General features: G+C 42.2%; 1 protein-coding gene and 1 pseudogene across 9 annotated transcripts in view; one reads left to right on the top strand and one right to left on the bottom strand.

The window, feature by feature from the left end:
- EED (embryonic ectoderm development) overlaps window positions 1–26,972 on the bottom strand; it is a 192,238-nt gene that overhangs the window by 87,248 nt on the left and 78,018 nt on the right. The window lies entirely within an intron of this gene.
- LOC128776303 (U6 spliceosomal RNA) lies at window positions 11,904–11,969 on the top strand (annotated as a pseudogene).

Genomic DNA, 26,972 nt, shown 5'->3' with positions numbered 1-26,972 from the left:
AATAAAAAGTCTCATGACCTAATCTTAGCTTTCCAGTTTTAAACCAGTATCCTTACTTTCTCTGTATCCTAACTTGAATGGGACTTTTGAGTACCTTAGACAAGATATTTGTCAAGGATCACATTTTTTATGGCTGCCCAGCACCCGAGCCCCCTTCCTACATTTGAGGGAATGGCCATCACATGAAACATGGGTCTCATGGAAGGCAGAGTGTGTCTTCCCCTTATGGAATTTGGGAAAGAGGTCAGACAGTTGCCCTTCTAGATTCCTGGCAGCTGGAATGCAAGCATATGACCTAAGCTCGATCCCGCTGATGCTCCTCCCCAAGAAACAGGGACAGTTTAGAATTTGTGCTGGTGGTTGCATTGGTGCCCACTGCTCAGTGGGAGTGGCAGCAGCATCTTAATGGAGATGTTTCTGTGATATAGTCTTTCTGTCTCCTGAGATGGTCTCCTTTGGTTCATGTCCATTTTCCAAGCTTGATGTTCTAGCCCTCCTGCCAATTCTGTGATTTTCCTGATATCTCTCAAATTCTTGTTCTGATTAAAATAGCCAGAGTTGGGTCCTGTTATTTGCCTCCAAGAGCTCTGATATAGCTGATGGACCCATCATAGGTGGTCCTGGATCCTGGGAAGCCAAAAGGCCAACAAGTAACTTCGCCCTGATCCAATCCAAAGACTGAGATACAGGATTACTTCTCAGTCTGCTGTAGTCTGTTTTTCATAGCCATGATCAGCTCACAACCGTTCTATGTACAGACAGGTGGGCAAGTAGTAAAACAAGATTTCAAAATGAGAAAAGTAAAGCTTAATGAGATTAACTGGCTTCCTTGAGGTCCCCAAACTAGTGGCAGAACCCAGACTACAATCCACACTTCTTGATTTCTAGCCAGAGGCTTTCACCTGGATAACACTGAATGACTAACTTGCATTGAATTTTAAAGAATTCATTCACAAATATCCATCAAAGATCTGTTATATGCCAGTCATTGACTAGGACAATGGGCTCCCTCTCGTCTAGCCACAATATTATGTTTTCTGAAAAGTACTGTATTACTATGAATATAGACATAGATATAGATAGATATAGATATAAATATAGATATAGATACAGATACAGTTACAGATATAGATATAGATATATAGATATATAGATATATAGATATATAGATATATAGATATATAGATATATAGATATAGATATAACTTGCATTTGGGCAGCAGTATAATATTGTTACTAAAACCTGAGCCAGACTTCATGGGGCAAGACCCTGGCTTCCCCACTTAGATCTTGTGATAGGACACTTTCAGCATCCTACCCATAATCTCTTGATCTCACTTCTACACTCCAAAGTCTGTTTACTGAGAGTACCTACAACTCATTGCATAAAGAATGCACTTGGCCCTTGTGCAGAGGAGCTAGGAAAGCCAGAGTTAACATCCTGAGCAACAGTCCTCAAACAATGATGGAGACTGGTGAGATACCCTAGCTTCCTCACTTCTCGGTGGAAATAACTTTTTTTTTTATTTTTTAATGTTTATTTACTTTTGAGAGAGAGAGACGGTGTGTGTTAGAGCATGAGCAAGCAGGAGAGGGGCAGAGAGAGGGAGACACAGAATCTGAAGCAGGCTCCAGGCTTTGAGCTATCAGCACAGAGCCGGATGTGGGGCTCAAACTCGACAAACCACAGGATCATGACCTGAGCCGAAGTTGGATGCATAACCAACTGAGCCAACTGGTGCCCCTTGGTGGGAGTAACTCTTTTTGTTTTTTAATAGATTGTTCGAGTATTTATTTTAATTATCATTTAATATCTTTCAAGATACACTTTTGTCACATTTCAACATTTCTGAAGTTAGAATACATCTTATAATTAATAGTCTGTGAGAGTATTAGAATGGAAAAGTTTTTCTTTCTTAGTGGTATATTAAATTTGGTGTATTACAATCAATAACATCTCATTTTAATGAGATACATTAATAAGTTTTCCTTTTTTTTGTTTTTTAATTTTTAACATTTATTTATTTATTTTTATAATTTTATTTTTTATTTTTGAAAATTTATATCCAAATTAGTTAGCATATAGTGAAACAATGATTTCAGGACTAGATTCCTTAATGCCCCTTATCCATTTAGCCCATCCCCCCTCCCACAATCCCTCCCATAACCCTTAGTTTGTTCTCCATATTTATGAGTCTCTTCTGTTTTGTCCCCTCCCTGTTTTTATATTATTTTTGTTTCCCTTCCCTTATGTTCATCTTTTTTTTCTCTTAAAGTCCTCATATGAGTGAAGTCATATGATTTTTGTCTCTCTCTGACTGACTAATTTCACTTAGCATAATACCCTCCAGTTCTATCCACGTAGTTGCAAATGGCAAGATTTCATTCTTTTTGATTGCCGAGTAATACTCCATTGTATATATATGCCACACCTTCTTTATCCATTCATCCATCGATGGACATTTGGGCTCTTTCCATACTTTGGCTATTGTGGATAGTGCTGCTATAAACATGGGGGTGCATGTGTCCCTTCGAAACAGCACACCTGTATCCCATGGATAAATGCCTAGTAGTGCAATTGCTGGGTCGCAGGATAGTTCTATTTTTAGTTTTTTGAGGAACTTCCATACTGTTTTCCAGAGTGGCTGCACCAGTTTGCATTCCCAGGTGAGAATAACTCTTAAGAGTATTCCTCACTGTCTTCCAAAATTCCCCAATGAGACTGAACTCCAGTTGTCCTTGGTGGTAACCTGCTTGATAGCACACATCTTCCCGGATTCTTGTCACTCATTTCCCTTCTCCCCATCTTGTGTTTCGTGGGGTCAGCCCCACTTTCCCAAAAGTTGCTTGTACTTGAATCCTTTTCTCAAGGTTGGCTTCTGGTGGAACCTAAACTAAGACATCGTGTGAGCCTGGGAAAATTACTCAAATAATAACCTGCAAAATGAAGATAACATTATTTGACTCATAGGGGTAAATTCATGAAAGAATTTAGCCTGCATTATGGCACTACGAGTGTTTGCCACTGTTACTGCATGCAGCACTCTTGGCTCTCAGAGAGCTTAACCACACAATCTTTCATTTCTTTCTCCACAATCAGAGCGTCGCTTTCCTCTCCAGCTTCACTCCTAGCCACCACACCGGAGTTCCTTCCTCGCTCATTGACAGATGCTGTTTTTTACTTCAGCCCTGCTCTTCCATGAGCAAAATGACCAGTCTCTTTCATATATTTGTGATTCAACATGTGCTGTCTTCCTTACCTGGGCATACTTCCCCTCCCCACCTTTATTTCCCAGTAATGCCTACCTGTCTATCAAGCTGCCACCCAGCTTTCCCTCTGGAAGTGTTCCCAACTGTCCTTCCTCTTCTGTTTGGTCCATACCACATGCACACCAAACACACCACACACACACACACACACACACACACACACACACACACACACACACAGATATACCTCCCATGATGGGGGCATGCACAGAGAATACCTAACCCAGGTGTGCTGCTCTCCCTCAGGGCAGAGTACCTAGAACTGTAATTATTTGCTTTCTTACCTGCCTCCTTCACTACCTTGTGAGCCTCCCTGCAGCAGGGCCTGTATCTTTTATTTCCATATTTCTGGTGCCTAGGCCATTGCCTATCTCAAAAACTGTAACATTATTTAAAAAAAATTTTTTTTAATGTTTGTTTATTTTGGGGAGCAAGAGAGACAGGGCACAAGTGGGGGAGGGGCAGAGAGTGAGGGAGACACAGAGTCCAAAGCAGGTTCCAGGCTCTGAGCTGTCAGCACAGAGCCTGATGCAGGGCTCAAACTCACAGACCGCAAGATCATGACCTGAGCTGAAGTCAACACTTAACTGACTGAGCCACCCAGGTGTCCCTAAAATTATTTTTTTAAGTAAGTGAATGAAAACAACCCTTTGAAGTAGGGGTATTATCTGTATTTTTCAGTTGAGGAAACAACTCAAAACTTGAACTGACTGCATTCAAGGTCAGACAATTAATGCATAGCAGAAGAGGAACTCAAAACTGACCATTTGCTTCAAAGTTGAAGAGTTCAGGGGCGCCCAGGTGGCTCAGTCGGTTAACCGTCCAACTTCAGCTCATGTCATGACCTCACAGTTTGTGGGTTTGAGCCCTGCATCAGGCTCTGTGCTGACGGCTCAGAGCCTGGAGCCTGCTTCAGATTCTGTGTCTCCCCCTCTCTCTGTCCCTCCCATGCTCATGCTCTGTCTCTCTCTCTCAATAATAAATAAACATTAAAATAAAATTTAAAAAAAAAGTTGAAGATTTCTTCTGAAATGTTACAGCTGAGGGATTTTGTGCTAGAGATGCCCTTCATACCCCTCCTACTTTCACATCCTCTTCTTAGAAAATAAAGCATCCACAGCCTTGGGAGGAGAGCAGTTGTCCATTCAAAATGACCCAGTCTTCAGCCATGGTTGATGGGCTTAGGAGTAGATATCTGACCCAGGAGGAAGCCTGGTCAGACCATCTTTCGTGGGAATCTAGAGAGACTGCAGCAGTTGGCTGCATGCACTGGGCCTACAAGGTGGCAGAGGATAAGGGCAACTGAGACTGATATTTAGAGACTTCTGTTTTGTGTCATGTGATTATGGTCTAAACCCAGGTGGCCACTAGTGTGGTCAACTGAGGTCCGGTAAGAGAGTCCACACTTTGCCACCTAATGATCTGCTTTTGAAAATAAAGGGGTGCCTGGGTGGCTCAGTCGGTTAAGCATCTGACTTAGGCTCAGGTCATGATCTTGCAGTTCATGAGTTCGAGCCCCTCCCTCCCCCCCGGCCTCCATGGGGCTCTGTGCTGACAGCTCAGAGCCTGGAGCTCGCTTCAGATTCTGTGTCTCCCTCTCTGTCTGCCCCTCCCCTGCTCCTACTCTGTCTCTGTCTCTCTCTCAAAAATAAATAAACGTTAAAAAAAAGAAAAGAAAAATTTCATCCTTTTAAAATTAGCTATGCACCAACACTATTGATTAAAATAGACCTAAAGAGCAAATGAAAGATTGAATTATAAATATTAGTATTTACACAGTTGGGTACCTTTCTCACTACTTCTTATGATTATTTCATTAACTTAATATCATCTGGGTTCTTCCATACATTTCTATTCAGCCATAAATAAATACAGCACACAGTTATAATTATATATACACCTGTTAAAGGGTAAATCGGATTATGTCACTTCTCTGACCTATAAGGCACTACATGATACACCGTCTGTTATTCCCATTATTCTCATCTTTGCTACATGGCCTCCATATTTTTCAACATGCCAGGCACATTCCTGCTCCATGGCTGTAAGAGTTTCCTAGGACTGCCATAATAAAGTTCCACAAACCAGGTGGCTGAAAACAACAGAAATTTATTGTCTCACAGTTCTGGAGGCTAGAAGTTAAAATATCAAAGTGTTGGGGTGGCTGGGTGGTTCAGTCACTTAAGCGTTTGACTAGGTTTTGGCTCAGGTCATGATCTCATGGTTCATGGGTTCGAGCCCGTGTCGGGGTCTGCACTGGCAGTGTTGAGCCTGCTTGCGATTCCCTCTCTCCCTCTCTTTCTGCCCCTCCCCCACTTGTGCTCGCTCTCTCTCTTTCTCTGTCTCTCAAAATAAATATGTAAACTTAAAAAAAAATCCAAGTGTTATCAGGGCCATGTTCCCCCTAAATCCTGTAGTGGGGACTCCTTGCCTCTTCCTGGTTTCTAAGGGTAGTTGTCAGTCCTTGGCATTCCTTGGCTTGCAGCTGCATCACACCTCTGACTCTGTCATTACATGGCACTCTTCCTAAATATCTGTGTCTCTGTGTCCTCTTATAAGGGCACCAGTCATTCATATTGGACTGGGCCCACTCTGATGACCTCATCTTAACTTGACTCTATCTGCAAAGTCTCTATTTCCAAACAAGGTCAAATTTCACAGGTACCAAGGATTAGGAGTCCAATATATCATTTGGGAGACACAACTCAACCCATAACAATGGCCTTTGTCATTGTTCCTTCTGCCTGTAATGCTCTTTCCCCAGATGTCTGCATTGCCACCTTTTCACTTCCTTCTGGTCTTTAACGTCACTTTCTCAGTGAGGTGTTCCTTAGCCACCTTAGCTGAAATGACAACATCCATCCCCCCGCATTTCCTAGTTCCTTCCACTGCTTTATTTTTCTCTTTAGCATTTGTCATTAGCATAGTATATGTTGTATTTCACTTATTTTTATTGTTCATTTTCTGTCTCCCTTGGTATAATGTAAACATCCACATATGGAAAGCAATCTGTGAAACAGAAATTCATGGTGTTTTTTTTGAGAGAGAGTTAGCATATTCTGCTTCCTGTTGAAAAGTAAAACTCTGGCAACATGTTTTTTCTGGTCCTGGGGCTCCAGGTATAAGACTGACAGCCTCTGTGGAGAAGGGGGTTTACAAAAGACAGAGAAGATAGACTTCCAGAGAATGAGGAAACTCTGGTTTATTACTAACAGACCATGCTTAGTTCCAGAACAGACAGGGCAGGAAAATATTAACTTTCTCCAACAATCAAGAAGCCAAGAAGGAGATTTACTGAGTTGGGACTGAAGGGAAGGAAGATAATGTGTCTTTTTTTTGGCCTCCCTGGATAACTTCAGATCAGGATCTTAATTGAAAAGTAGAACTATTTTCTTTATCTGGCTTTGCCATGGACTGGCTGTGTGACCTTCAGCGACATTTTATCCTTCTCTGGGTCTTCGTTTTCTCACCTCAAATGAGGCAGTTGAATTAGTCTCTTCAGTCTCTTCCAACCACACCAGACTGTGTCACCTTAAACTCTAACGTCCATGAAGGTGGGTGACCTCTTGTTTCCCTCCAGGTACGTAGCACCTAGCATAGGGCCTAACATGTAGTAGCACCTAGCACAATAGTGGACCCTCAATACATGCTGGCATAGAATGAATAGATGAGGATTAAACAAATGATCTAGGTAACTTTTGAAGGAGAGGGAAGACAAATCAAGGAATCTCATTCCATGGAGTCATATAGAAGATGTTTCTAATAAATTGAAATCTTTATTGTAACCAAAAGGCCATTTCCTGAGATTTGTTTGAAATATTCAGAGCACCAGACAGTGGAGTACAAAGTTATTTAAATCAACTCTGTGCCCCTGAGGGCCTTACGGTTTTGTTGGGAAGACAGGAAACACATACCACAGAGGCTAAACAACTACAGAAGGGATCATCCGCAGAGCTTTGGACAGTGGTACTTAGATTCTCTAAGAGTTCACGGTTTTCAGGGTTCCTGGAGAAGTCTGAGAGGGAGAGACCAGCTGAGCGACCTCTTGTGGTCTCAGTTCATCCATTCCAGCTTCTGGACACTTTCTGCATGCCAAGCTGACCAAAAAGTGCAACAGCAGTGGTCCTCATCCACTGTCCTGTATACCCCCTGGAGCCACAGGCAGGTAAAAAACAAACCACCCTCTGCTCTCCTGTCCTGTCCCAGATTCTTTAGTCAAGTCAGAGTTTTGCCCAATTCAGGCCAAGAATTGCTCTGTATCAGCCAACTCCCTGCAAGTCAGCTGACTAATGGTTTTCTATCTTCATCTGAAAACAGCCTAGAAAAGTCTTGAGTTTATGGACAGTCCCTCTGAGTCACAGCTCAGAAAATCCTCTATATGTCATCCTATTTGATTTTATAAAAGCCGTCAGCTTTTAGAGCAGAGGAGCCGCCTCCCCGTTCTTAAACAAAGTGAATGCGGCTCTGGACCTGGGACAGGCAAGCTTGTCTTCTAGTTCCAGCTGCCTCACTTAGGGACAGTGGGTGTTTGACACGTCACTTCTTTCTGAGCCTTAATTGTCTCCTCTGTAAAGGAAGGGCTGTAACAAAACTACAAACACCTTCACTCCACCCCCCCCCACCCCCCACGACCACAGGGTTATTCTGAGAATTAAATGAGATCACTTATGTGACATCATTCTGCACTATACAAGTGTACCTTCTCTTTATTATCAGATTTTAGCTTTGATGACTCATTTCAGACACAGTTCTCGACATATGTGGCCTTCAATTAGCCCTACCATCAACGATTTCTCCTTCATTTCTTTCTCTTTTTTTTCTAGAGAAATTATAAAGCTGGTGCTATGCATACTCCTGATGGAGTCTCCTCTGGTACTTTACTTGACATCATTTGGGCTCCACTCTGCCTTCATAGTGGGACCTACCAGCTGTTACTCCCTCACTCAGACAGTAATTATTCCAGAAGTTTTCTCCCAGCCCACACTATTACCATGCAAACCTGCATATCTAAAATTGGCATGTTTAACAGTTGATCTAGTGTCATGTGGAAACCCAAATAACAATACACAATAAGAGTCAAGAGTCCTGTGTTCCAGAATCAGCATTGTTTTTGATCACCCAGGGAGCTCTGGGCTGTTCAGTTTGATAAACATCTATTCAGGTCAGGGGAGTATGGGGGATGTGGCCTGCTGTGCAGAAAGTCTAAGTTTTGTAGGTCACACAGAGATGTAAACCTCCACCAGGAACAATGTCCTCTACAGTGGCTCACATATACACAAAATAAGGGTACACAGAGGGGGGGATAATTTAATCAGTCTTTAAGGGTCATAGAGGCACCACTTCAGAGAGGAGGTGACATCTGAGCTGGCCTTTGGAGGAAGGTGAAGGTTTTGTAAGGCCAAGAAGGAGACGTGGAAGGAAGAACATTAAGATGTGAACAAAATCAAATGATGGAGAAATGAGAAGAGTTTGGTATGGTCAGAGCATGGGATGTATGGTAGGGAGGGCAAGAAATGAGGCTCAGAGAAGTTGGACTGAGGCTGTGTGGGACCTTGAGTGCCAGGCTTCAACATCTGGGCTGTATTCTCATCAGCCCTTCTTCAGCCATGGTTCCACAAGAAAACTAAACCCTCTTGGGGTGCCTGGGTGGCTCAGTCAGTTGAGCAGCCGACTTTGGCTCAGGTTATGATCTCACGGTTCATGAGTTTGAGCCCCACATCGGGCTCTGTGCTGACAGCTCGGAGCCTGGAAAATGCTTTGGATTGTGTATCTCCCCTCTCTCTCTGCCCCTCCCCTGCTCACACTCTCTATCTCTCAAAACTGAATAAACATTAAAAAAATTAAAAAGAAAACTAAGCCCTCTTGACCTTAGGCATCCCCTGTACAAATGAATTTCTTCCCTTTGTACCTAGAACAATACCAGTTATGCACCATCCTGGGGAGATAACTGAGAAAACAGTGACTCAAATAATTTTCTGTAGGGGTTGATGGTCATGTGGAAGCCCAGTTGAGAAAGGCTGGTAGGCAATGGCAGGTCATCCAACATGTATAGAAAGCAAGTGACAACCTCACATGTCATAGAAACATGCCTCTGGTGACAATGAGAAGAATATTTAGAAAGAGTGCAGGTAGAATAAAATTCTACTGCAGTAATTCGGGGGGGTGGGGAGTGATGACCAGGGCTCAGGATGATGACAGTAGAAATGGAGGAAAGGGATATCCAAGAGACATCTGGATGCAGAATGGATGGAGTAATTCAGGGCTGCCTTCCCTGGTTTCCCAGCTATGGCATGGAGTTGTTTGCAGTCTGGAGCCTTCCTGAAGAGTGAGAAGTTCATCAGCTACCACCCACCATGGGGGTGGTGTGTGCTGACACTAATCTGGACTTTATTGTGCTCTGGTGAACTCTGCACTGCCTGGTAGGCTCTGAGTTAGGACTTTTCTCTTCATACCCATCCCCCTCCTTGCCATGTCAGCCCAGTCCTCACAACTGACCTGCAGCCTAATTCCCTTACTCAGCCCTACATTTCCCTGCTGGGACAGAAGCCTTGCCCTAAACTCCAGACTGCTTGGCTGGGATCCGACGCTCTGTTTTCCTCTTCCAACCCATTCTTCCAGGGGGCTGGGTCTGCTCCCCGTGCCCTGGTCCCCCATATCCTGCAGCAGTGTTAGTATGGCCAGCTCCAGTGCTGCTTGATCCCAGCTTCCTCCTCCTGTCAGACAGGCCTATGTTGCTGAGGTCCACCATGCCTCCCACTTAAACCCACCCGAGTTCAGATATCGCCAAACCTCGTCTGGGACCCGTGAACTCATTTGTAAGATAGGGGGTTATACTAGGTGACTTTTAAGGTAGCTCCCTTCCAACACTAACATCCTGTGTTTCTAAGTAGGCCAACTGTAAAAGAAGTCTGCACTGGCACAGAACAATTGAGGCTGGGAGCAAGTGAGTCAGACTCAGCAAAACTGTCAAGCTAACTGTGAACCCAGGAGATTAGAGTGTAGCACGCCACTGGGCAGACAGCAACTGAGACTCAAACCACAGATTAGCGTACCCAGACAGCTGTGTGGACAAGATGACTGATACCACACCTAGTTTATTAGTCACATTCATGTTCAAGGAATTAACAACGTCATTCTACATCCCCCCAAAAGACAACATTCATTTATGACCTAAAGCTATTTCCTTTGGTGATTATAACATTACCTTTTCTCATGGTTAGTACTGGTCATTTGGGATGAAATATTAGCCCATTAGTATTTTGCCCATTTCCTAGAAAGAACCATCTGGTAAGTATTCCCTGAAGGTCAAGCTTTACTCTCAAGACTTCCTAAGTTTCTCCAAGATGCTTCTCAGGGTGTGTGAAAGAAAAAACACAGATCTTTGAAGACCTAGGTTTGAATCCCACAGCTACTCCCTAGTCATGTGGTTCTGGAAAAGTGAATCTCTTTGAGCTTTGGAAATAGGATAATACCTGCCTTGCAAAATGGTAGCCCAGATTAGAAGTGCCTGGTATGCAGAAGCTTCTCAATAAAGGAGTTCTCCCTTACACCAACCCTGCTGCCTTCCATCTCTTCAGGTCTCTTTGCTCTCAGGATTGTTTCTCCTGGGCTTGCCTAGATTCTTCCTCTCTTTCCCACAGGAGCCTACAAGGTTTCTGCCAGCCCACACAAGTTCCTGCTCCAATTTCAGACCTATGGTATGCTGAGTGAGCACCAGTACTTCCTGGAGTAGGGGCTCCCTGCTTCCCCACCCCCGTTAGGGCTGAGCAATCACAGGCCAAGAAAAAAAATCTTGGTCAGAAGATGAGATCATAGCTGAAGTCTCTAAGAGCTCTATTGTCTCAGCTCCAGGTCTAATACACTGAAGATGTGAATGTCAGTGCTATAATTTAGTATAGAGCCAGTCAGGAGATTCTGAGAGACTATGCTGAAGTGAGGACATGGGTAAAGTAGGATGTCTTGAAGCTGCTGAGCACAGGATTCAGCTGTGGGACACACATTTTAGGCTGCCTAGGGTCTAACATTCTTGGTTCCTCCTTCAAGGGATTCTAATATCAGGGACCAGTACAGACATGGGCTGTAAGAGCCTTTGAGATCGTGTAGATCTACTTTCTTTTACACAAATGGAGAAACTGAGGCTAGAGGAAGAAAATTACTTTCCACATACAGAGAAAGGGCCAGAGTGGCACTTGAACCCAGGTCTCCAGATTCTGTGTCCATAACTATGTCTGTTATCCCATTATCCTATGGGGGAAAAACCCAGTAAATTCTTAAAATTCAACACATTGTGGATACTTAATAAATTGGATGGTTGAATAACATGTGGAGAGAATGTTTGCTAACAGGATTTTAAAGAAGAGAGCATTCACTGATTGACCAAATATTTGTTGAGTGCCAGAAGGTAAGGACTGTGAAGGATATTGAATGTCATGCTTCGGAGTGTGATTTCTACTTTGTAGGCAACTTGAAGCCATCACAGAGTTCAGAAGAGAGGATTGACGTGATCAGGTTTGGAGGATCATTCTGGTAGCAGAGGGGAGGATGGACTGGAAGGCGTCAAGAAGGTGCATGAGGAAATAGGAAGCTTAGAGCAGTCCTGGATGCTTGATGGATGTCCAAAGAAGGGTAGTGGCAAGAGAAGATTAACATGGCCCCTGCACAAGGGTGACACAGGAATTTGTGAAGCGTTCCATAATTAAAAAAAAAAAAAAAAAAAAAGAAGCGTAATGGCCGTAGAACAGACAGGAAGCAGGAGAGCCAAAGGCCATTTCCTAAATACAGTGAATGGGGTCTGCGGTCAGTGGGATGACAGGTGAGGCCAGGTGGGGCAGAACGCGGGGCCTGAGGCAAGCCAAAGTACTGCTTCTCAAGACCCTAGACCTCTGCCCAGGCTTTCAGGCTACTCAAGCAGGCTCCACTCATGGCAGGGCAATGTTTGATGGGCACAGCACTGGGCAGGCTGCAGGCTGCAGGCTGCTAACAGTCATTAATGGCCACTGGGATTCTGATGGTGATAAACTGCAGGCATCTGTTTCTTCAACAAAGTGCAGCAAAAATGGTTGGCTGTGGCATACAGATAAGAAGTTCTGTTAGAAGTGTTATTTCCCCAGAGGCTCCCAGTTAAGGGTAACATTTTTTACAGAAAATCTTCTAGTTTCTACACCTTGGCTGGACAATTTCAATTTACTGGTACAGGTAAGTGTCATCCACTACAGCTACAGAGGTTATTTTAACAGTTAATAGCAGTGTCAGGCAGCCTGACTCCAGACTAGTCCTCACTAGCTATATAAGCTGGAGCAAGTTACTAAATCTCTCAGTTTCCTCGAGCATATAATGAGGATCACAGTAGTACCTTTGTGAGGGTTGTTGTCCTCATGACATGAGATAATGCACTTGAAATGCTCAGTACGATGCTTGCCACAGAACAAGCGCTCAGAGTCAGCTATAGTTAATTTTAATAGCTCTACTGAATTATTTTGTAGCATGGTATATATATTTACAAAGACCACTTTTGTAAGTATAAATAAAATTTGTGTTCAACATTTTTAAAAACTTCTTGTTGGGATTTTGTTTTTAACTAAATTTCAAAGATTCATGGATGAGGAGTGGGACAGAACACTGGATACATTCTATATGTAGATTTTACGAATGTGCAATAAAAGCATTTTTTTTTTTTGCTTCCCCCAAATTTTGTGTTCAAAAAATGATTCTGCTATTGATTTTCTGGGTGGCTTTGAGTAAGTCCATTTAACCTTTAAACTTTTTTTACTTCTTTGGCAAAATAAGTGGGCATAGTTTACATGGTTTGAAAAGGCCCTACCAATTCTAAAATAAGTACCTGGAATTATTTTTTCTTTTGCATAGCAACAACAGCAAGTCAAACCCCTGTTTCTAACGAAGGCCTGGAACCCTTCAGAATTATCAGGAATTATTGCCAAGAATCTAACTACCATCTTTACTATGAAATGTACGCTTATTTATCCAGTAGTTTGACAAAGTATAGCTGATCTGGAACATTGGGAAGGTTATTCACAATGTCGTAGCTGACAAGCAGAAAACTGGACACAGAACTTGAGTTTTCTTGTGCTTACTCATCTTTGGGGGAAAGTGACCTTTTTTTTTTTTAATTCTCTCATTTGTTCATTTTTAGTTTCAAAGTTTCTCTGTGAGTGATTTTTGGTGATAAGCTCATCAGTTTGGCAAAGTGCAGGGAATAGGTGGATAAAGATCATCTTTGGGAGCACACCTTTCAGGTCTAGCCCCAACTGTCCCTGCAGCCCTCTCCCACTCCTTTGTTTTCACACATTTTTTTTTAATTTAATTTTTTTTTTAATTTTTTAAAATTTACATCCAAATTAGTTAGCATATAGTGCAACAATGATTTCAGGAGTAGTTTCCTTAGTTCCCCTTACCCACTTAGCCCATCCCCCCTCTCACAACCCCTCCTGTAACCCTGTTGTTCTCCATATTTATGAGTCTCTTCTGTTTTGTCCCCCTGTTTTTATATTATTTTTGTTTCCCTTCCCTTATGTTCATCTGTTTTGCCTCTTAAAGTCCTCATATGATGGGGCACCTGGGTGGCTCAGTCGGTTAAGCGTCCGACTTCAGCTCAGGTCACGATCTCGCGGTCCATGAGTTCAAGCCCCGCGTCGGGCTCTGGGCTGATGGCTCAGAGTCTGAAGCCTGCTTCAGATTCTGTGTCTCCCTCTCTCTCTGCCCCTCCCCCATTCATGCTCTGTCTCTCTCTGTCTCAAAAATAAATAATCGTTAAAAAAAATTTTTTTAATAAAAAAAAAGTCCTCATATGAGGGAAGTCATATGATTTTTGTCTTTCTCTGACTGACTAATTTTGCTTAGCATAATACCGTCCAGTTCCATCTACGTAGTTGCAAATGGCAAGATTTCATTCTTTTCAATTGTCGAGTAATACTCCACTGTGTATGTGTGTGTATATATATATATATACCACATCTTCTTCATCCATTCATCCATCGATGGACATTTGGGCTCTTTCCATATTTTGGCTATTGTTGATAGTGCTGCTATAAACATGGGGGTGCATGTGTCCCTTCAAAACAGCACACCTCTATCCCATGGATAAATGCTTAGTAGTGTAGTTCTGTTTTTAGTTTTTTGAGGAACCTCCATACTGTTTTCCAGAGTGGCTGCATCAGCTTGCATTCCCATGTTTTCACACATTCTGATACAACCAGACTGACCTCGGCTGTTTCCTCAGATCCTGTGTGATCACTGCTTCATATTTTACTAATGCTGCTCTCAACCTGGAAACCTTTCTTTCCTTTTCTCTAAATTCTTCCTCCACTCTCACTGCCAACATTTATATGTTCAAATCCTCCCCATCCTTCAAGGCTTAGTAATGTTATGTCTCTACAAAGTCTGGGTAATCTTTCTCCAAGGATGCATTGAATATCTCCATCAACTGAGCTCCCAGAACTGAGATATGAGCTTCTGATGTGCACCTCTCAGATGCTCCTGGCACCCACAATAGCACAGTGGTTGTGCACAGGATCTGCAGTCCTACCACTTGAGTTCAAATCCCTACTGGCGCCTTAGCTGTGTGTGATCTTGGGCAATTTATAAGCCTCTCCATGTCTCAGTTTCCTCATCTGTAAAATGGAGCTAATGGGAGCACCTACTTCATAAGGGTTTTGTTAGGTTTAAATGAGCCAGTACATTCCTAGCAGCACTATTGCTGGGTCATAGGGTAGATGCATAGGGGTACTTGTACCCCAATGTTTATAGCAGCATTTCAACAATAGCCAAATTATAGAAAGAACCTAAATGTCCATCAACTGATGAATGGATAAAGAAGATGTGGTTTATATATACAATGGAATACTACTTGGCAATGAGAAAGAATGAAATCTGGCCATTTGTAGTAACATGGATGGAACTGGAGGGTATTATGCTAAGTAAAATAAGTCAGTCAGAGAAAGACACATACCATATATTTTGACTCATATGTGGATCCTGAGAAACTTAACAGAAGACCATGGGGGAGAGGAAGGTGGGGGAAAACATTACAGAGAGGGAGGAGGAAAACTATAAGAGACTCTTAAACACTGAGAACAAACTGAGGATTGATGGGGGTGGGGGTAGGGGACAGGGGAAAGTGGGTGATGGGCATTGAGGAGGGCACCTGTTGGGATGAGCACTGGGTATTGTTTGGAAACCAATTTGACAACAAATTATATTTAATATAAAAATAATAAGTGAGCCAGTACATGTAAAGCATTTAGAATAGTGCCTTGCCCACAGTCAGTGTTTAATAAATGCTAGCTATTGTTACTTTCTCCTTCTACCTTATTTTATAGGTATAACATCACTAATGTTGCTTCCTTGACTCTCAACTCCTTGAGAGCAGGAGGATTTGTGTCTGTTAATTTTTTGTAGCCCTTTTTATGCCTAGAACTTAGCACACAAAGCTAGTTATCTGACAGATTTTAGAAAACTTAGGCCTAAGTCTTTCCTACCGTTTTATCCCTAATATTCACAAGGTGACTTTCACCATGGAATAAGCGATTCCATGAATTAAAGAAGTTTGTTGTAATTAAATGTCAAATTGGACATTAGACTAAATAAACAGTCTGTAGTCAGTTGCATGCTAATGCATGTGGAAGGCCAAGGCCTTTTAAAGAATATTACATGTGGTCTGCAACTATTTGACCCAGGGCCCCCAGCTCCTGGCCCTGGTCCCATTCCACTGCACTAAGCAGCCAGATTCGATTACCTTTGCTTCCCATGGCCGTGGGTCAGCCTGGCCCCAGCTGGCCATGCACAGCAATGACCAAGGCCACCACAGAGTGCAGTTCACTTTGCAGGAAGCAGCCTCACCCATGATCCATAGACAGATTAGTGAACAAATATGTACTAAAGGAAAACATCATGTATTACTCGCGTGGGACAAAGTTCAGTTGTAGTCAAGACTACAGGTCCAATTCAGATCTGTTTTTGAGATATTTTCCACATCTTTTCCAGATATTTTTCACATTTTTGCAGAGACACTTCTTGGTCTGTGATCATGGATTGGTGCCAAACAGCAGTTTACCCAACACTGTGATTCATTTATTTGTTTACTATACACTGTTTGACTTTTCTCATATTTGCCTTTGGCTGAGGACACTCAGCATGTGCTTTACATGTCTAATCAGTCAGGCTTTTTAGTATTTTTGGATCCTAATAAAAAATTGGTTCTCCAACCTGCCTCTATAATCTGGGAATATAGCCAAAGGTAACAAAAACACTAATGTGAAAAGATACCTACACCCCCATGTTCATGGAGGCATTATTTACAATAGCCAAGACATGGAAACAACCTAAGTGTCCATCAGTGGATGGATGGATAAAGAAGTTGTGGTATCTATATACAATGCAATATTATTCAGCTGTAAAAAAATCCAGGAGATTCTACCATTTGCGACAACATGGATAGACTTTGAAGGCACTATGCTAAGTGAAGTAAGTCAGACGGAGAAAGACAACTATTACACGATCTCACTTATATGTGGAATTGAGAAAAAAATGCAAAAAAAAACCCATAAAATAATAAAAGAAGATCAGACTTGTTAGCAGACGCGGGAGTTGGTAGGGAGAATTAGAGGAAAGTGGTCAAAGGGTACAGACTTCCAGCTATAAGATAAAGAAGTACTAGGGATGTAATGCATCACATGGTGACTATAGCTAACACTGTCAGATCACACACAGGAAAGCTGTTCAGGGTATAAATCCTAAGAGTTCTCATCATGAGGAGATAACTTGTTCCCCTTTATTCTTTTCTTCATACTGTATCTATATGAGAAGACAGATGATAGCTTAGCTTACTGTGGTCATCATTTCACAATATATGTAAATCAAACCATCATGCTGTGCACCCTAAACTTATACAATGATGTACGGCAATTATTTCTCAGTAAAACTAGAAAAAAATTCCGACCAAAGGCTAGGATTTTTCTAATAATAAGCCAGGGACCACTCATTTTCTTTTTAGCGAGTATTAACTTCAGTTGAGTCCTTCTCTTCTGTGAAATTGCACATTAGTGCTAAAACATAATTCGGGTCAAGTATAATATCAGCTGCTATTGTGTCATTAATAGTTCCAAGTTCATGAATAAGAGCCATACAAAGTAGCACAGGCCCAAAGAAATGGGCCTGGAGAAATGAGGACAGACAGGGCCCAAAGAAATCAAGATATAAAATGCTGCCTTCTCTCTGTTGTCAGGAGCAGCATTGCCTTCCTCACAACTAACCTTAGCTCAGAGGGGGTACTGAAAGTCTCAAAAGTTGGTTCTCCACCCTGCCTCTTATGTTTGCCGTTCTTAACTCTAGAATGGCATTCCACTGGCAGAAGTTTGTTCTAGAGACTTCAGTCCATTCCTTTACTAATTCATTCATCCATGCAATGTTTATTAGTGCCACTATGTGCAGGATCTGGGGAAAGAAAAGTGAGTAGGACAGAGCTTTTTGTCCAGTATGAAGGCAAAAATAAGGATATGGTTAAAACTCTGTATGTTTGAGAAGTGTTATGATAGAGCTTTATGAATGGGGCTGCGGGAGAAGTAGGAGGTAACCCCAGAGACAGGGATTTCATAGAAAACCATGAGTGAAGGAATGATGAGGTCACATACCTCACAGAGGACAGGTAAAGTGAGGAAAGACAATGTTGAGTACAGATACCTCTGACAGGTGAATGCTTTAAGCTGGCTGGTGCTTACGAACAAGTAAAATGTGCAGCAGCCTTTCAGGTTCACAAGGTCACACCATCCAAAAGCTGGGCAGAATTTATCCCACAAGCTAAGAGTTGATAGGGAAGTGAGTGAGAATAGACAGACTGGGACTTGGGCCCCTGAGGGGGGTGCGTGAAGAGGGCTCTTGGTTTGGAGGAACAACTTAGGGCACTGGGTCCAGAGTTGGAGGTGTCCTGAGACTGGCCCTGAAAAAGGCGGTCAGAAAATGCCAAACAAACTTTGCCTATTTGGTAATTTGGGGGAAAGTGGACACTGGCTTAGTCGTGTGCAGTGAGGTCCCAGATGGAAGCCATAAGTTAAATCTGGATTAATGTGGTTTATTTGATTAAAATAGGCAAAGCATGTGTTTGGCTTCAGGGCTAGAAGACTTGTTGAAGTCTCCAGTTCTAATCATTCCTGTCCCTGCACTGTAACCCCAAGTAGCACATGCTCTTCCTTCTACTCAGAGTACCTCTGCACCCTCTTCTTTTTTGCCCTTCAAGGCTTAAACAAGTGTCCTCTACTTCCCTGATGGCTGTTGAGTATGCCTGCTTCACGCTCCCATAGAAATCAGTACATCTCTCTCACTGGGTTAGCACACACCACACTGGATTGTCCCTGTCTGTTGACTTTCCTGTCTCTGCCTCTGCCAGGCTATGAGCTTTCTGAGGGCAGAGACTACCTTCCATCTCTATCCCCAGGACATAGCCAGACTAGAACAGTAGCTGCTGATGTATTTCTGTGGTTCTGTGGATGGACACATGGATGGATGAACTGAGCAAGTGGATGGATGATTTGCCCAAATCAATATGAACTTGCATTCTCTTTAGGAATACAGACCTCAGGGAGTAAATGCTCAGAAAAATGTTGAACATGTTTTAATGCTGTGGTGAACCATAGATAAAAAGCAGATGCCTTGGTCCAAATCAAACATAGTTGCAATGTGGTATGCTTTATTTTCCTGTTCACATGAGCACTGTAATTTTAGGTCAAGGTTTGCCTTAGTAGGCAGGTTTCAAAGATGTGGAAGGAGGAGCCATCTAATCGAAAAAGCTCAAACCAGGAGCCAAGAGGTCTAGCCTCTCTTCCTGAGACCCTACCAACTTCCTGATTATGTAACCCAGATGAGCTTCTTATCTTCATATGCTTCCAGTCTCCCAGCCTCCAGTATTTCCCCTTTGCACACCATCCTTCACCCAGTTATCTTTCCTAAAAACAAATTAATCATCTCATTTTTGCTTTAAAACCCCCTTTGTCCCCAGAGCAAAGTCCTACCCCTTTAGCAGGCAAACAAGATCTTTTTAGTATCTCTCAGGACTGATGGTCCTTTATCATGTCCCTTTTATTCAGTTACTCCCTGGTTCTCATTCTTCCAAACAAGCTCTTTTGTGCCTATGTTTTTCCCACACACTGTCCCCAAGGTCAGCAATGACTTTCTCCAACTCATTTCACCTGGTGAACTCTTTCTCGTTTATATTTTAAGACTCAGCCAATGGAGCCCAATGGTTGGTTCCTCAGCAAGGCCTCTTCTAACTCCTTCTGAAAATGTGAGCACCTCCTCCACTCTGCTCTGACAACATTTTCTATTGTTTACCTTGGATGGCTTATAAGTCTAATAGAAAGTGTTTGCTTACTTGTCCATCTCAGGGGCAAAATTCTGAGTTCTTATAGGTTGAGGCCATTGTTCTTATAGCTCCCCACCCCCCCCCCCCATTTAGTCACTAGCACTTAGGAAGTTTCACAATATACACTGGTTGAAAAAAATCAAACTAGTTACATTGAATTTTACATGTACTGTCTTTCTAACTGTGGCTGTTTTCACCTCTCATCCATTTCCCCATGAAACTTGATAATAAAGATTGGTTTGTTGAGCACTGATCAGGCAGCAGGCACTTTTCTATACCCTTTATACATGACAACTTCATTTAATCCTTATCTCAGCACTGCAGAGCAGGCATTACTATTCATCTTACTCTACAGATAAAGAAACTGAGGCTCAAAGAGGTTAAATATCTTTCCCAAGTCTTCAAGAGAAGACTCTCCAGCTTCAAAGCCTATGGCCTTTCCATAGCATCATCTGCTTTCTCAAAGGTCTGCACCTGGTAGGTTCTGACTTAGTGGTTTAATTGCTCTGAATTACATTGAACAGGACTGAAAGAGGCTCACTCTGACTTCCAGCTGGGGATTGGCCATCTCCACAGCCCATCCATGAAACCCTAGACAGCCACATCTAAATGCTGGCGTGTGTGAAGACAAAGCCCAGATCCTTTTCCTGGCAGGAAGCTATGTCTTCTAGCACATGGAACCCCACTGCATTTCCTGGGATCAGACGGAGTCCTCAGCACAGAGGCCCACTCATAGTTCATGGGTTTGTCCCCAGCGTCCAGTCCAGAAACTGTCTTCTCCCTGGCTCCCTGGAGAATGAGAAATTATTGGCTTCTGGAATGTTTTTCTGGTCACTGAGCCCTCAAGGTGAAAGGTCTCTTGGATGGAAAACAACAGGCCAAGTTTACCCAACCCAGCAAGGCGTCAGGCAGCCCCGAGGCACATTCCATCAGGTCCCACAGAACAGCTGGGGCTTCTTCTCTTCAGCTTGATACCTGCCCTCAAAGAATGGAGGTCTTCCTGCCCCACTGCACAGCTGACATAAAGCAGAAATCTCACTGCAGAGCTCCCTTCAGGCTGGAGACTATGCAGACCCTCAGAAATATTCTCCTTTCCTTCTGCTTTTTACTGTTGCTCTAAGACTTCAGCTTATGAGGGGAAGAGAGTCTCACAAAATGATATGTGCTCCTGTCCTAAAAATGTCCCATAGCAATAATGTCAGAAGGGGGAGGAATATTTATATATTTACATGCTCACAGTATATAAAATGGATATTACATGCCAGCCATTTTACATACATCATCTCATTTAACCATCACTATAATTATTTTTCCCATTTTAAAGATGTGCAAACTGAAAATGACTCAAAGCTAACTGCAAGCTATTTCCTTTCACTGATAGAAGGGATATTGTAAAACCCTGGACCCTGCACCTGAGAATCAGTGACTAGAGCTCAGTATGAGCGTGATGTGTTACGTAGCTACACAGGTAGTGTCCTTGCATTAGTCACATCTGCTCATTGTCTGAGACTCTGTTATATCTTGCCCTGTGTGTCCCTGCTGGAATCAGGAATTCTATCTGACCCCCAAACTCAGCTGTCTAGTACTAAGAAAAGGAAGCAGTTTGAGTTTTACAAGAAGAGCCTTAAACTAGGAGTTTGAGTACATTTGCTTGTGTCCCAGCTCTATTATTTAACGTATGTGAGATCTTGCCTTGGTTTTGTCATCTGTGAAGTGGGAAGAATAATGATTGATTTTCTGTTTTGGGTTTGTGATGATTAAATGAGACATTGCATATGGGGTATGGGAAAACCCACAGAGACCTGGCCTATTCCTAAATGAATCACGTTCTTGTCCACTGTCCCTTCTATGGAGCTCCATCATGATTGAACAGCATTCTATTCTTTATTTTTTTATCTTTTATTTTTTTAATTTTTTTTAACATTTATTTATTTTTGAGACAGAGAGAGAGAGAGAGCATGAACAGGGGAGGGTCAGAGGAAGAGGGAGACACAGAATCCGAAACAGGCTCCAGGCTCTGAGCTGTCAGCACAGAGCCTGACACGGGGCTCGAACCCACAGACTGTGAGATCATGACCTGAGTCGAAGCCGGACGCTTAACTGACTGAGCCACCCAGGCGCCCCGCATTCTATTCTTTAGAATAATTTTCCTTCTATCCCCCTCCCCCATAGGCTAAATGAAGACCAGTGTGGTATAGAGGAAGAAGCACAGACTACGAATTGGATTACTTGGGTGTGAGTACTGATTTTATCAATTATTGGCTGTGAGATAATTGAGTCACTGAGCATCAATTGCCTCATCTGTTGAGTGGGGAAAATAGTAGTAGGTATATTCTAGGGTTACCATGAAGAATACATGAGTGCACCAACACTTTATAAATTCTAATGTGCTATACAAATGCAAGTTATTCATCCCACAAAGTTTTCTGACCATCTGCTATGGGCCAGGCATATGCCAGGTTATGAAGATCCAAGGACAATAAGACACAGTATCCATTAAACTTCATCTGAGGAGGAGACAGAAGCATACACAGGTAATTGCAGGTAATTACAACGCAGTGTGGTAAGTACCACTATAGGGAAGGAGTAAAATGCTTGAGGCACAGAATAGGGGCACTGTATTAGTTACCTATTGCTGTAAAACAAATTACCCCAATACTTAGTAGCTTAAAACAACAAGTTATTATTAGTTTACATATATTCTAGGAGTCAGGAACCTGGGAATGGCTTAGCTGAGGTCAAGCTGTTGACCAAGGCTATAGACTCTGAAGACTCTCTAGAGCTGCAGAATCCACTTCCAAGCTCACTCCTGCAGCTGTTGGTAAGAGGCTTCAGTTCTTTGCCATGTGAACCTCCCCACAGGTCTGCTCAAGACTTGACTTTCTCCAAGGGAAGTCATCCAAGAGAAAGCATGTGTGAGAGAGCACCAAAAATTACAACCTAATCTTAGAAGTGCTGGGTTATCATTTCTGCCATTTCTGTTCATCATAAAGACCAACCATGGTACAATTCAGAAGGGGAATACACAAGGGTGTAACTAGCAGGGGGTGGGAATCTTTGGGAGCCATTTTGGATTCTTGCTCCCACAGGTACTAAACACATTGGGAGAGAGGAGCCAGGAAAATTGTCTGGATCTTAAGCTCAGGTGTATTTTTACTGCTTCTTGTCATTTCTGCTGGATGCTGGACTGGTAAGAGAAAACATTCTTTTCTATCCAGATTATTCTGCCATTAAGTGGAAATGATATTGTAGAAAATGTAGAGTAAACACAGAGCTATCAAGAAGTGGTAATGACTCAACAAAATAAAAACCTTCTGCATAGCAAAGGAAACAATCAACAAAAACTAAAAGGTAACCTGCTAAATGGAAGAAGATATTTGCAAATGATGTATCCAATAAAGGGTCAGTATCCAAAATACATAAAGAATAGATTCAAGTCAACACTTAAAAAAAATAAATAATCCAATTAAAAAATGAGTAGAAGACATGAACAGACATTTCTCCAAAGAAGACATCCAGATGGTCAACAGAATCAGGAAAAGATGCTTAACATCACTTGTCATCAGGGAAATACAAATCAAAACTGCAATGAGCGATCACCTCACACATGTCACAATGGCTAAAATTAACAACACAAGAAACAACAGGTTGGTGAGGATATGGAGAAAAAGGAACCCTTATGTACTGTAGGTGGGAATGCAAACTGGTATAGCCACTTTGGAAGACAGTACAGAGCTCCTCAAAAAGTTAAAAATAGAACTACTTTACAATTCAGTAATTGTGCTACTGGGTATTTACCCAAAAAATGCAAACACATTAATTCAAAGGGATATGTGTGCCATTATGTTTACTGCAGCATTATTTGTAATAGCCCAACTGTGGGAGCAACCTAACTGTCCACTAATAGATGAATGGATAAAGAAGAAGTGGTATATGTATATGTGTGTGTATATATGTAATATTATTCAGCCACAAAAAGATGGAAATCTTGCCATTTGAAACAACATGAATGGAGCTAGAGAGCATAATGCTAAGCAAAATAAGTCAGAGAAAGACAAATACCATATGATTTCACTTATGTAGAATTTAAGAAACAACAAATGAGCAAAGGGGAAAAAAAAAGAGAGAGGAAGAGAGAGAGAGGAAGACAAACCAAGAAACAAACTCCTAACTATAGAACATAAACTGTTGGTTACCAGAGGGGAGTTAGGTGTGGGGATGGATGAAATAGGTGATGGGGATTAAAGAGTACAATTATCGCGATGAGCAGTAAGTAAAGAATTGTTGAATCACTGTATTATACACCTGAAACTTATATAACATTGTACATTAATTATACTGGAATTAAAATAAAAAGCTTAATAATAAAAAAAGGAAGTGATAATGACTTTGCTGGTGTCTAGCTCGGTCTTCAGGGCAACTGTACCCTGGTGAGATCAGTTCTCCAAAGGCCCTACTATGGCCCTTAAAGTTCATAGCCTTCCTAGAGCTGACCAATAATAACTAGCACCCTTCCCTATTACAGTGCATCTCGCATGGTACCACAATTGTGATTTTACGTGTCCCATATCCCTTTAAACTGCCTTGAGCAGGCAGGAAAAATGTCTGTCTGGTACATAGCTTGTCCATACATAGCGTGTCCCACATCCGGTATGGTGCCTGGCACTGTGCCTGTTTGATAAAAGAATTAATGGAAACTGAATGAATACAAGATACACTGTAAATATCATAAGGTCCATGCAGGTAAGTAATTATCACAACATTTAAGAAGTTATGCTATGTGTTTCCTGAGTATCAGGTTCTATGTTACATGCTTTACATATATTATTTCATTTAATACTCATCACAATCCTATGCTAGGTATTATCATCCCCATTACACATATGAGGAAACTAAGGTGACACGATTAGAAAATGACAGAGTGTGGATTTGACCCCAGGTCTGTCAGACTCTGAAGCCTGTGCAACTAATCATATTTGGTAGCAGATCTTCTCAAACATACAAACAAAAAATTGCAGATCTCAAGGGTTTTGGTAATTAACAAACCAGATAAAAGAAAATTAAATAGTCTTTAAGGAACAATGTGATGAATATCTGAAAACCAAGTCTCTCTCTCTCTCTCTCTGTCTCTCTCTCTCTCTCTCTCTCTCATACACACACACACACACACACACACACACACACACACACACACACACACATACACACACACACACACCCTTTATTTTTTCAGGAAAGCCCAGCTTAAGTCTCACCTCTTCCAGGAAACCTTCTTTGACTCATAGTGATGCCTGTCTCCCTTAACTCCCACAGCACTTGTGACAGAGCCATTCAGTTGATACTAACCATATGTAGTCTTGATTTGCAGTATCTTTTTTGAAAGTTATTTATTTATTTATTTATTTATTTATTTATTTAGAGAAGGAGAGAGAGAACAGGTAGGGTGGGGGCAGAGAGGAGAGACAGAATCCCATGCAGGCTCCACACCATCAGAGCAGAGCCCAATGTGCGGCTTAAACTCATGAGATCATGACTTGAGATGACTTGACATGACATGATCTGTGGGATCATGACTTGAGCTGAGATCAAGAGTTGGATGCTTAACTGACTGGGCCACCCAGGTACCCCTGCAGTATATCCTTTTTACAACTCAGATCCATGGCTTCCTTCCTTATACAGCGAGGGAGTTGGACTACTTTTGAATGTTCTCTGGCTTGCACACTGTAAGAGGTATTTCCTGACTCCCATTGGCACAATCACCTCCTTGCGGGGAGCACAACATGGTTGCATGTGGCAGGCCCTCACTGATGGCAGAGCTTTTACCTGATTGTGTTGGAAAAGCCTGTTTTCAACCATCTCCTGACTACCCTGTAAGTTCCTGGGGACTCCTTATAATGTCCCAGCACCCAGCACAGGGCCTGGAACAGAGTGGGCTCTTTGTAAGTGTTTCCTGGATAAATACATGAGTGAGTGAATAAATGAAGTGGCGGTAATGACAGCAGCATTAATGAAACCCTCTAATATCATTGGCATTATTAAATCAACAGTAGTAATTTCTTTTACTTGTTTGGTGATTTGACCTTCCCCAGGCAGCATCTTCTTAAGACCTTGTCATCCCAGGGCTTTCTGCCTACAGGACCAGTATGGAACATTTACATTCAGAGTGGACAGAGCTGTAGACACATAGACAAACTTTAACTTGGCTTGTTCCAGACTGCTTGCCAACTCATCACTCTTCTGTTTGGACTCATTACCACATTCTTTATTACAAGATACTTTTGGAACATGAGGCAAAGCCCTTGCCTACAGCTTTATTTGTTCTGGTTGCATATGTGATCTGCTTGCTTTCAGATGCCATCACCCATCTCTGACAGTTGGGCAGGGGGTTATGACTTCATTTCAGCACTAGGATTTCTCCTGGGCCCCATGGTCCAATGGGAACCATCTGGGAAATTTCCTACAGCAGCTGCTTCCACACAGGGAAACAGGATAACAGGAACCCTCCTAATGATCTTCATCAATGCCTTTGATAGGATCCTTACTTGTTTAAGCTTTTCTCTATTTTCTGCCTTACATCGGGTAAGAAATATAGCGCAGCGGTAAAGAGCATGAGTCTTACACTTAGAGATGGATTTTCGTCCTGGCTCTGCTTCTTATTAGCTATGTATGTTGGGTGAATTATTTCTTTGAGCCTTAACTTTCTCATTTGTGAACCAGGAATAATAATGTTATCTACCTCATAGGGCTGTGGGGATTGGAGTAATGCTGCAAAGAGTTTAGAATAAAGCTTGCAAATAATACACCCTCAGTCAACGCAGCTATCATAATTCACTATTACTTAGTGTGTCCACTGCTCACAATGAGGATAGAGTGGGTAGTGAGAGGCTGCGGTAAGTTTTCATCATTACCATCAACATTTGGATGGAAAGAGAAAGAAATTCAGATTTATTAAATGTTGGCCTTGGAGCTTTACTTACTAGAATCCATTTAATGTTCAGAAAGACCCCAATTTACAGATAAAGTTCAGGGGATTAAGGAACTTTCTTGATGTCACACAGCCAGGGTGGGAGCACATCTTCCTGACGCACGTTCTTTCCCTGTTTCCCCCAGAATACCCAGGGGTCCAATGGGGCTTTTCATTTGGTCCTTGTCAGTGGTGAATATCCACGTACTGACCTTGACATCCTTCTCGATACTTAGAACTAGAATTGCTGTGTATATTTAGTTCTTATTCCTCTCCCACTTCCTTAACTGGCCCCAAGATGTTCTGTGAGTCCTGCTGTAACTTCTCTTTTCTACTCAGTCCACGTCAGTCTGGTTTCCTGACAAACTT

This window comes from Panthera pardus, unplaced genomic scaffold (assembly GCF_024362965.1).
Source record: "Panthera pardus isolate Hobbes unplaced genomic scaffold, ASM2436296v1 HiC_scaffold_12, whole genome shotgun sequence".
NCBI lineage: Eukaryota > Metazoa > Chordata > Mammalia > Carnivora > Felidae > Panthera > Panthera pardus.
This window is presented reverse-complemented; position numbering and strand designations above follow the sequence as displayed.